The sequence below is a fragment of the Topomyia yanbarensis genome, chromosome 3 (assembly GCF_030247195.1).
Source record: "Topomyia yanbarensis strain Yona2022 chromosome 3, ASM3024719v1, whole genome shotgun sequence".
NCBI classification, from domain to species: Eukaryota; Metazoa; Arthropoda; class Insecta; order Diptera; family Culicidae; genus Topomyia; species Topomyia yanbarensis.
The window spans coordinates 135,151,296-135,163,063 of NC_080672.1; the positions used below are offsets into that span (position 1 = coordinate 135,151,296).

The 11,768-nt window shown below is 40.3% G+C and overlaps 1 non-coding gene across 1 annotated transcript; it reads right to left on the reverse strand.

Annotated features, from left to right (window-relative positions):
* Positions 1-3,242: 3,242 nt before the first annotated feature.
* On the reverse strand, positions 3,243-3,315 carry Trnas-aga (transfer RNA serine (anticodon AGA)). Its single transcript has one exon. It is a non-coding gene; the product is annotated as a tRNA-Ser (tRNA).
* Positions 3,316-11,768: the final 8,453 nt, after the last annotated feature.

Here is an 11,768-nt window from a genome sequence, read left to right on the forward strand (position 1 = left end):
ATTTGTTGATTTTTTCTATTATTTCATTCCATTTCACATATTCTTATATAATTAATGTTCTTGTAACATTTATAATGTCACAAATTAAAAATAAAAGCTTTTAAGGTAAGGTTCCATTTTTGGCACGGTTGCAGTTTTGGCAACTGAAAAAAAATATTGTTGCCAAAAACGGAATCCTACTGTACTGTTTAATAAATTCTCCAATGTGTTTATATTGCATTAAATTCTGTTTCGTACACGTTGTAAGTGATATTGAGTTTTCGAGCTTATTAGAGTGAAGATCCTACTTTAGTCGTATTAGGAAGGGTGTCCCACAATTTCATTAATTACTCGGAATACAATCGATGCAATGCGTATGAATTGGCATCAATATCTTTGCTTTCTTCTTATGAACCATTATGATATCAAAAATCGCCATTTGAACCAATACGTTGAACAAAGATGGCCACCGCCGCTCTAACCAACGGTTTTACATGGTTATGACGAAAATAGGCTCATTACCCTAGGTAACGTTGTTAAATTTCAGCATTTTTGTTATTTAGAGCGAGTTCAAAGCTATTCCACGAATGACTAGATTTTTCGATAGCGCGCGAAAAGAACTTTCCTTGGCCGTATATGTAATATACGTAACTACAAGTAAAATTTGTTTTTTTGTTTGTTTACTTCGGAATTTCACCTGAAAAAATTCGAAAATTTAGCTTTTGAATACAAATTGTGAGCCGAAATTAAAATGCAGGAGCATTGAGGCTGAAAAATAATAACAAGTATCATTGATTTGCAGTTTTATTCAAAAAACATCTCACGCGATCCATACTTTATCATCAAAAGTGGCCAGGTGGCATCATTGTGCGTATAGTCGTGAATTGGCGAGATTTCCGCGTTACATGTTTAAAATTCTGTAATGCTGACAACAGTCCGCTCTTTTATGCAACGCATTCACTTTTACACGATCTTCTTAAATTAAAAACATAAAACATGATAAGTGAAACCATCGCCAGCAGACCCTGGACTCCCCTACTATAAATTAGAAGTCAATAATTAAACAACCAAAGCACTAGAGAAATACTCCTTACAGTTTAGGTATTTTGCGTTCTGATGGAGTCCAAAATATAAGAAACCATCTGGATTCGCTTATGTTGAAGTAATTAGAAGATGAAAAAAAAGTTTTTGTTTTTTATTCGCCCAGGTGCCCAAAACCGCCTCTAGGCGGCCTACTTATTTTAAGGACTTAATGAAAAATCCATTACTTCCAAGAATTTTCAACATTATTTTCGTTTTTCTCATCACGAGACCCACCTCCAAAAGTTTTTTCAAGCCAAAAAAAAATTGGGACTAGAGGGTTGAAGGTTGTACACCTCATAGTGATGCGTTCACACACATATACACTTTTACATTAATCTTCCTACCTGCATACAATAGAGGTGATTTAACCTCTGTCGCTTCTCGTTTGTATGGGGGAAGGAGATACCAGTCTTCTTCATATGTAGTCCGGTTACGCACACTAGTTTTCGGCATCTAGTGACAATTTCTACTGAGGTTGAATTGAGGGAGCATCTAATCATTGCATTACACTGCAATAATAATAGGTTTTGTGCCCTTAACACGCAAAATGCGATTTAGAACAATTTTCTCCTCAGTGGAGAAAACATAGTGTTTCCCTAATTTTGTCTCCTCCAAGGTAAAATATAGTACAGTGCTTTTTCTTGCTTGCTGTCCAACCCTTGCTGTATGTCTGATCTGCTCAGGTCCTATGCAAATATCGCCACCTGCCACCAATCCAGAGTAGAGCACTCTAGCAAGAGTCTGGACAAGAGAACATTAGACAAATTGGCAACCAGTGCCCGATAAGAAGAAATGTTGGCATCGCTTGAAAATGAAATTATCTTCTCTTGCCGAACTGATTTTATCAGTGAACAAAAATTTAAGTACACACTTAATTTTTTCTGCCGAATCTCAGCTTTTTTGGCAACTTTTGCTGAAATCAATAGCCGAGATCTCAGCAAACAACTTTTTTGCTAAGATCTCAGTAAAAACGACATTTGATAGCTGAAACTCGGAAAATATTTCACGGAAAATCAGTAAACAAATATCAGTTCACTGAGATACCTTTTTCCAGTTTTGCTGACTACACGGCTGTTGAGAAATTGCCGATCTGAATTGAGTGTGTAGGGATCTTGTTTGAAGCTTTACTGAGCCATTTTTCAGAACTATTTGTATTTAGAATGTGAAAACCCAGTAGTGGATCGGTTAAAAACATATTTTTAATTTGAAAAAAAAAAACAAGCACCATTATTTCTTTTTTGTACCTGCACATTATTCAATCTAGTGATCAAAATTGCTCGCAAAAATTTCAAAAATAATTTGCGTAGATCACAATACTTCGTTCCCGTAGTTTCAAAACATGAAACTCTGCTCGTTTGGATACATCACATTTTCACTCATTTGGATACGTCAAATTCGTTTTGTCCACACTCTACCTAGAGTGCTCTAACCTACTGGAAAACCCAAAAAATTGTTTCAAGATCGCTCAACACGGATCCAACGATGGACCTCTGCTGATCGATTATTTGGACGTCGTCCAATATTGGTTCAACGAACGTCCTTCATTGGGCGATTTTAAAACCAACCGTTCTTAGAGGGAATCCAGAGGTGTTGACCATAATGCTGTACATCTCTTTACACCCACATTCACAGGGTTTTTATCTGCTAGATGGTGCTGAGAGTTTCACAGCGGCGGTATTTCTCCCGATACCGATGCCCATTTTCGCGAGCCATTTAGCTACCAGCCGCTCAGAAGGAGAAATCATCGGCGGTAAAATTTCTCCAAATAACAATGTACCCGCTTGCCGAGTTTTGCTGCGTAACTGGACTACTCACAACTGTTGCTTATATCGAAACTTGTCGAAACGTGAACGGACCCAGAGAAACGTACCAACTTGACATACAGCCCTCTACAGTCAACCTCGCAAAGATTCTTCAACGATTTGTTTCTAGAGTGACTGAACTCAAATGAAAATTTGGGTGTGAAAACGGATCGCAGCAAAAAAAAGTTCCCGAACAGCAAATTAATAAATTTTAAAAAGTCATATATTCCTTGTTTGGACGTGAGTCTTTGCTTTTCCCTTTATTAAGGATTTTTTGAACGTGTCCACTGGAAAACAGACAGAGAAAGAATGACCGGAACGGTGAGAATGAAGAAATGGTGAAAATTCACCTTTATTGGAAACACTGAGAAAAGATATGTCCTCAAGCAGGAATCGAACCTGCGATCTCCCAGTCTCTAGTTGGGTGCGTTAACCACTCCGCCATCGAGGAACTGTGATGATGCCATCACATGTTCCTAACAGTTTTTGTGATCACCGCCGCAGCCTCCAATACCTCCTTAGGAGCTAAAAGGAGGAGGCATTGGAGGCTGCAGCGGTGATCACAAAAACGGTTAGGAACATGTGATGGCATCAAAACAGTTCCTCGATGACGGAGTGGTTAACACACCCAACTAGAGACTGGGAGATCGCAGGGTCGATTCCTGCTTGAGGACATATCTTTTCTCAGTGTTTCCAATAAACGTGAATTTTCGCAGTTCTTCATTCTCACCGTTCCGGTAGTTCTTTCTCTGTTTTCCAGTGGACACGTTTAAAAAAATCTTTAAAAAGTCATTCAAAATCTTCATGGGAGGGGCTCGGACCCCCAAAACCCTACCCTTGCGCACGACCCTTTGGTTACGTACCATCAAATACGAAAAAATCAGTCATTTTACATGATTGCAATATGTAGGGGAACTGCGTCGAAGACGGACACTGTGGATAAGATGGACAAACTGTTTCTCACAAAATGAAAAATTCAGTTGAATGGTACTGATACCATATGATTTTTAGAAGATATCAAATGATTCCGAAAGATACTGAATTATACGATACGCGAATTTTCAGATATTTTTTTCTCGAGAGCACGCTAACGGATATAATTTTTCGACACCAGAAAATAGCGATTTGAGCCTGAAAGCTGTTGATCTCGGAAAATATTTTTAGGTTGACATGACGTACTGGCTATTTAGCACTTAACTGTTGAAAAAAAAACTGAAATTTCAATGAGGTGTTCATGATTTAACAACATTTTTAAAATTTGGTATCATGTTGGGTGCGATGGACACAGTATGGTGGGAAAAGATGGACAGATTTATTACGCGAATATAAACCAGAATGCCATCAAATTGCATACCCTTGGGCCATTTTTTATTATCGCTAGATTGTGATGTACCGACAGAAAACAAAATTTATTGATCGAGAAGCGTTCACTCTCCCCTTGTCCAGGTGTCTGGCTCTCCCATCCCAGTTTTTAAATGTCGATTTTGTGTCCCTTTTTCACAACAATTTTAAACATATAGGGACCATTCATAAATTATGTAACGCTTTTAGGGGGGGGAGGGGGTACGACAAGTTGTGACAAGTTGTGACATAGGGGGGAGGGGGTGTTAACTAGATCGTTACGTAACATGTTTTCATCGAAGAAAAAAAATTTTTTTCTTGGAATTTGTTACGTAACAGGGGAGGGGGGGATGGAAAAATTTGTGACAATTTGTTACATAGGGGGAGGGGGGGGGGGTTAATTTTGGGCAATTTTTGCGTTACGTAATTTATGAATGGTCCCATATCTGTGTTAAATTTTATTAGTATAAGTTAATATATTGATGGAACATGATTTCAAATTACGGTTTGAGTGCAATATGCGAGCAATGCATCAATCGATGAGCCGAATTTGCTATTTAACCTTGACGTGTCCGTCTTGGGCACAGTTCTCCTATGGTTAAAGTTTAGTATAATCTAGCTAAGGAGTGACAATAGAGCATGGGGTCTATTGGATGATCAACTGGGGTGATTTATGTCTTGATTTTGATTTTCTCAGTCTAGTAGATGTATTTCGAACGAAACGGTCTTGAATGCTTGGGCAGTTTTTGACGGCCTTTTACAAGGAAAACTATAAATATAGTTTATTCAGTTTTGTGTTTTTTTGGGTTACAATGTTTTGGTATGATCTCACTGTCTGTTTTTCGTTTGCGTTAAGATTTTTTTTCCAAAGTTGGGATATTAGTATTAATCATGTGCTGTTTTATAATTATATGATGTTAAAAGTTGGTTGATTGGGCTAAACATTTTTGGTTTAAGGGGACGGGCATAGCGTAGTTGGTAAATCGATTGCCTTGTACGCAGCTCACCTGGGTTCGATTCCCTACCTCGCACATAGGGTTAGAGATTTTTCCAAAAGAGATTTATCTAACCCGAAAAGAAGCGAATGATTCTAAGGTTAAAACCTTTATAATAAAAAAAGCTTGTTTAACCCTCAAAAAGGCAAGCTAAAATTGTGACTTCAGGACCCAATGAAATCGAACGCTTCTTTTTTGTCGCATTACAAATTTTAGGGTGATTGCATGAAGTTAAGAAAAAGGTGTTTTCTAAGTCAATTTTGGGTAGCTGAACACGAATGTTACATCCATTTTCTTTTTCAAAGAACGATTTTTGAGATTTTTTGAGAATCGTGTTTTTGAGCACTCTTTGCAGTTATTGGTCAATTACCAATTTCGATTACCACAATCGACTCACCATTAGAAAGGTATTGATGTGCCCATGCCAAAAATGTATAACATGTTTGGATTAAATATCAACAATTTAGGGTTAAGAGCAACCAATGTAATAAAAAAGTAATTTTTGGTAAAATTACTCATTTTTAGTTAATTTTTCCTAAAAAAAAATGAAAATCCGATAAAAACTGTTGAGGTTATTAAGCACCGAGTGAAAATTGTTCTGTTTTTCACATATCTTTTTTGGTCTTCAGTAAGATTACACCAACGTTGATTACACTAGTTTACAAGCAAAATGAAGTTGCGAGAAAAAATGTTTTCTAGATTGGTTTTTGGGTCGCTGAACATGAAAATCATACTCAATTTCTCTTTCAAAGAAGTTCGAGTTGTTTTTGACATTAAAAATGTCTTACTCCACTATCTGGGGCTAGGTGTCATTCTAAAATCTAAGCTATCTCCCATGTAACGAAACTATGTAAGGTTTTCACGCTTATAACTCTGATATTACTAGATGGATTTTAATCATTCATACACCAACCGATTCAGGAACACCTAACTTAAATATTGGTAATAATTTAATATCTCCGCAATAAATTGGTAAAATTAAAAAGTTCACGAAAAACGGGAAAATTACCATTCGTGAGGCAGATTTCTCAGACAGAGCCGTCATTAGGAGGCACCTTAGTGGCTCAATCAAACACGAAAAGTCATAAATAGAAGCGACGCGTGTCCGTTTAAATCAGTTGTTGCTCTTATCCCATACGAGCGCTATGCATTTTCGGCAGCGGTGGCCGAGTACGGATTTTTCGGGTACCAGCACGGTGTCACAGAATGATTTGCAAAGTGGGTGGGTGGGGTGGTTGGGATTTAATTCAATACGGCAGGATGCGACTTATGTGTGCTGCTTGAGAGTGTTGCGCTTGAAAAAAAAAATTATTTTTATGCATGCATGTGCGTTGTAATTTGTTAATCCATGTTTACGGCGCTTTGTAGCTGTGTAGGGTAGAGCCTATTGGCTTTCATATGTTTCATCTTATATATATATATATATATATATATATATATATATATATATATATATATATATATATATATATATATATATATATATATATATATATATATATATATATATATATATATATATATATATATATATATATATATATTTATATATATATCGGTTATGTTTTTTTTATCTGTAAGGCATCTGACAACGTGCCTCTGTAGTTATTGTTAAAGCACTGTTACCAGCGTAGTATTTCATACAGGAGAGTACACTCAGATTTTTTTGCGCGGTATTTTTTCACGCAGATTTTGAAATTTACGCAATTTTCATTTACGCGGCCTGTATCCCCCGCGTAAAAAAATCTGAGTGTAATTGCATCGGAACCAATCAAACACAAATCGGAAAATTTTAAAACAGAACTTACTGTCCCAGCAGCAGTTTAAACGGATGTTCTTTTTCGATTAAAATTCAATCCATGTCTTAAGCGTTAGTGGACTTAAAATTATTTTCCCAGTTTATCCAGTCAGAGTATCTGTCCTGCTCTATGTATTTAAAACACAGTTCTAATTGGCGAATCAAAGCATGATCGATACGTATCCCAACCTTTGAACGGAACGGATCGTTATATTTCACAGTGGTGTTCGGTGTGTAAATTTCAGAAGAAATTTCAGTGAGTGAAGGTCATCCTTTGTTCGTTCGTTAGCTGACATTCTGCTGGTGCCGGCAGTAAATCCAGTACATTGTTTTCGCTGGTGCGGAACAATCGACGTTGTTTGCAGATAAGTTTTGCTTTATTTTTTTTCCTCGTTTGCTTTCTTTCCTTTTCCCTACTTTTACTCTACCTTGTAATCAAATAATAAGACACATTCCCGTTTATATAACGCTCTGCCCTCGTGCTTAAATGGCCGAGGGCGAAATACCATCTGATGTAATCATGGAAGTCCCTGATCCCCCTAATACTCGCATTGCTCCCCGTATAAAGCAGTACCCAGAAGGTTCCTCTGGGCCATGGGTGGTATATTTTCGGACCGGAGATAAACCGGTTAATATATTAAAACTTTCTCGAGATCTGACTGCTAATTACCCGGCCGTAACTCAGATAACACGTGTTCGGGCAAACAAGATACGTGTTCTAGTGAATGATCTCGGCCAGGCAAACGCGATTGCTTGCTGTGAGCGCTTTACGCGGGAATTTAAAGCATACGTGCCTTGTGTGGCCTGTGAAATCGATGGGGTAGTGTCCGAACCGGGCCTGAAATGCGAAGAACTGTTGGAGCACGGGGTTGGCTGCTTTAAGGACCCCTCTCTTGAACAGATTAAGATCTTAGAATGCAAACAATTGTATACCGCAAACACCGAGGGAGGTAAGACTACCTACTCTCTATCAGGCTCGATTCGGGTGACATTCGCCGGGTCCTCTCTTCCCAACTACATCCTCCTTGACAAGGTTCGCCTACCAGTTCGCCTGTTCGTACCACGGGTCATGAGCTGCAGCAATTGCAAGCAGGTGGGCCACACAGCCACATATTGTGGAAATAAGAAACGATGCGGCAAATGCGAAGGAGAGCATGAGGATGACTCTTGCGACAAAGAAACTGAAAAGTGTATTTGCTGCGGGGGCCCTTCACATGCTCTTAAATCATGTCCTGCGTACAAGCAGCGCGGGGATAAAATTAAGCGCTCCCTTAAGGAACGCTCAAGGCGTTCTTATGCAGAAATGCTAAAGAATGCTTCGCCATCTGTCCTGTCCGAAAATTCCTTTGCTCTTTTGGCTGGCGTTGAGCAAGAATCTGACGACCCACGAGAGGGAACATCTTTGGTTAACCCAGGGGAATCCAGGAAGAGGAGAAATCCAGCCTCCCCTACATTGCCTCGTAAGGGTGCCAAGGTGTCGTCCACTCAGAGTGCGCCAACTACAATCAATAAATCCAACGGAAGTGATGCACAAAAGCCGAAGCAATTTGCTCCAGGACTTGGAAATATTAATTCTAACAAGGAGTACCCACCACTTCCAGGGACATCAAAAACCCCAAGTGTCCCCTTTTTTCAAACAGATACTCAGTCCAGTAGCGGACTAATGAAATTTTCTGACATAGTGGACTTAATTTTCACAGCTTTCAATGTTACTGATCCTCTTAAAAGCCTTCTGATACGTTTTCTCCCTATAGTGCAAACATTTTTGAAGCAGTTGACTACTAAATGGCCCCTCCTTGCAGCGATCGTATCCTTCGATGGCTAAGTCATCGAACGAGGTCACCGATTCGATCACTGTTCTACAGTGGAACAGCAGAAGTATCCTCCCAAAAATCGATTCCTTTAAATTTTTACTAAATAATTTAAAATGTGATGCTTTCGCATTATGTGAAACTTGGTTAACTTCCGATATAACTCTCAACTTCCACGACTTTAATATAATTCGTCTGGATCGAGAAAACCCCTATGGAGGAGTACTTTTGGGGATCAAAAAGTGATATTCTTTCAACCGAATTAACCTCCCTTCGACACCAGGCATTGAAATTGTCGCTTGTCAAGTTTTAATCAAAGGTAAAGACCTTTGCATTGCTTCCATCTACATTCCTCCTAGAGCCTCGGTAGGGCACCGAACGCTTTGTAATATCACGGAATCCTTACCGGCACCGCGGCTAGTTCTGGGAGACTTTAACTCGCACGGTACGGTATGGGGCTGTCTTCATGATGATAATAGATCAACATTAATCCAAGATCTTTGCGATAATTTCAACATGACCATCTTAAACACGGGAGAAATGACGCGGATTCCTACACCACCAGCACGCGCAAGCGCGTTGGATTTGTCGATTTGCTCGACATCGCTACAGTTAGATTGCATGTGGAAGGTGATCCCTGATCCCCACGGTAGCGATCATTTGCCTATCGTGATTTCAATTGCTAACGGTTCAAGACCATCGGAAACAATCAATGTATCGTATGACCTCACACGGAACATTGATTGGAAGAGTTACGCGACCGCGATATCCGTTAAAATCGAATCCACTCAAGAACTTCTTCCGGAGGAAGAGTACAGGTTTTTGGCTGGCTTGATTCTCGACAGTGCGAATCAAGCTCAGACTAAACCAGTACCCAGCGCGAATACCCATGGACGGTCTCCCACCCTGTGGTGGGATAAAGAGTGCTCAGAGCTGTACGCGGAAAAGTCCACTGCATATAAGGCCTTCCGGGAAGACGGGTTACCCGCTAGCTATCAACAGTACGCGTCGTTAGAAAGGCGAATGAAGAGTTTAATGAAAGCCAAAAAACGCAGTTATCGGCGCCGGTTCGTCGACGGGTTAACGAGAGAAACAGCGATGAGCACTCTTTGGGCTACGGCTCGACGTATGCGTAACCGTAATAGTACCAACGAGAACGTGGAATATTCAAACCGTTGGATATTCGCTTTCGCCAAGAAGATCTGTCCGGACTCTGTCCCGGTACAGAAAACGTGCCGCGCCGCGTCTCCTCACGATACCGCGAACGAAACACCGTTTTCGATGGTGGAGTTCTCATTTGCTCTCTTATCGTGCAACAATAACGCCCCAGGGTTAGACAGAATCAAATTCAACTTGCTGAAGAATCTGCCTGACACTGCAAAAAGGCGCTTGTTGAATTTATTTAACAAGTTTCTTGAGGGTAACATTGTCCCTTATGAATGGAGGCAAGTGAAGGTCATCGCCATCCAAAAACCAGGAAAACCAGCCTCCGACCACAACTCGTATCGGCCGATTGCAATGCTGTCCTGTATTCGGAAGTTGTTCGAGAAAATGATCTTGTTTCGCCTCGACAATTGGGTTGAAGCAAATGGCTTACTGTCAGATACACAATTTGGCTTCCGCAAAGGCAAAGGGACGAACGATTGCCTTGCGTTGCTTTCTACAGAAATCCAAATGGCCTATGCTAACAAAGAGCAGATGGCATCAGTCTTCTTGGATATTAAAGGGGCTTTTGACTCAGTTTCTATCAACATTCTTTCAGAGAAGCTGCACCAGCATGGTCTTTCACCAATTTTAAATAACTTTTTGCTAAACCTGTTGTCTGAAAAGCACATGCACTTTTCGCATGGCGATTTAACAACATCGCGATTTAGCTACATGGGTCTTCCCCAGGTCTCATGTCTAAGTCCCCTGCTCTACAATTTTTACGTGAATGACATTGACGATTGTCTTGCCAATTCATGCACGCTAAGGCAACTTGCAGACGACGGGGTGGTCTCTGTTACAGGGCCCAAAGCTGCCGACTTGCAAGGACCATTACAAAATACCTTGGACAATTTGTCTGCTTGGGCTCTTCAGCTGGGTATTGAGTTCTCCACGGAGAAAACTGAGTTGGTTGTTTTTTCTAGGAAGCGTGAGCCGGCGCAACTCCAGCTTTTATTAATGGGTGCAACGATCAACCAGGTTTTCACATTTAAATATCTCGGGGTCTGGTTCGACTCTAAAGGTACCTGGGGATGTCACATTAGGTATCTGAAACAGAAATGCCAACAAAGGATCAATTTTCTCCGAACAATAACTGGAACATGGTGGGGTGCTCACCCAGGAGACCTGATCAGGTTGTACCAAACAACGATATTGTCGGTGATGGAGTACGGGTGTTTCTGTTTCCGCTCCGCTGCGAACATACACTTCATCAAACTGGAGAGAATCCAGTATCGTTGCTTGCGCATTGCCTTGGGTTGCATGCACTCGACCCATACGATGAGTCTCGAAGTGCTGGCGGGCGTTCTTCCGCTAAAAAATCGATTTTGGGAACTCTCATATCGATTGCTCATCCGATGCGACATTCTGAACCCGTTGGTGATTCAAAATTTCGAGAGGCTCGTCGAGCTTAATTATCAAACCCGTTTTATGTCCTTGTACTTCGACTACATGGCACAGAGCATCAATCCTTCTTCGTACAATCCCAACCGTGTCCGTTTCCTAGATACTTCTGATTCTACTGTATTCTTCGACACATCCATGAAGGAAGAGATTCGTGGAATCCCGGACCATATACGCCCGCAGGTGATCCCCAATATATTTTATAATAAATTCCGAGAAGTCGACTGCGACAAAATGTTTTACACTGACGGATCAAATCTCGATGGGTCCACTGGCTTCGGTATCTTCAACAATACTATCACCGCTTCATTCAAGCTCAATGATCCCGCTTCAGTTTACGTCGCAGAGTTAG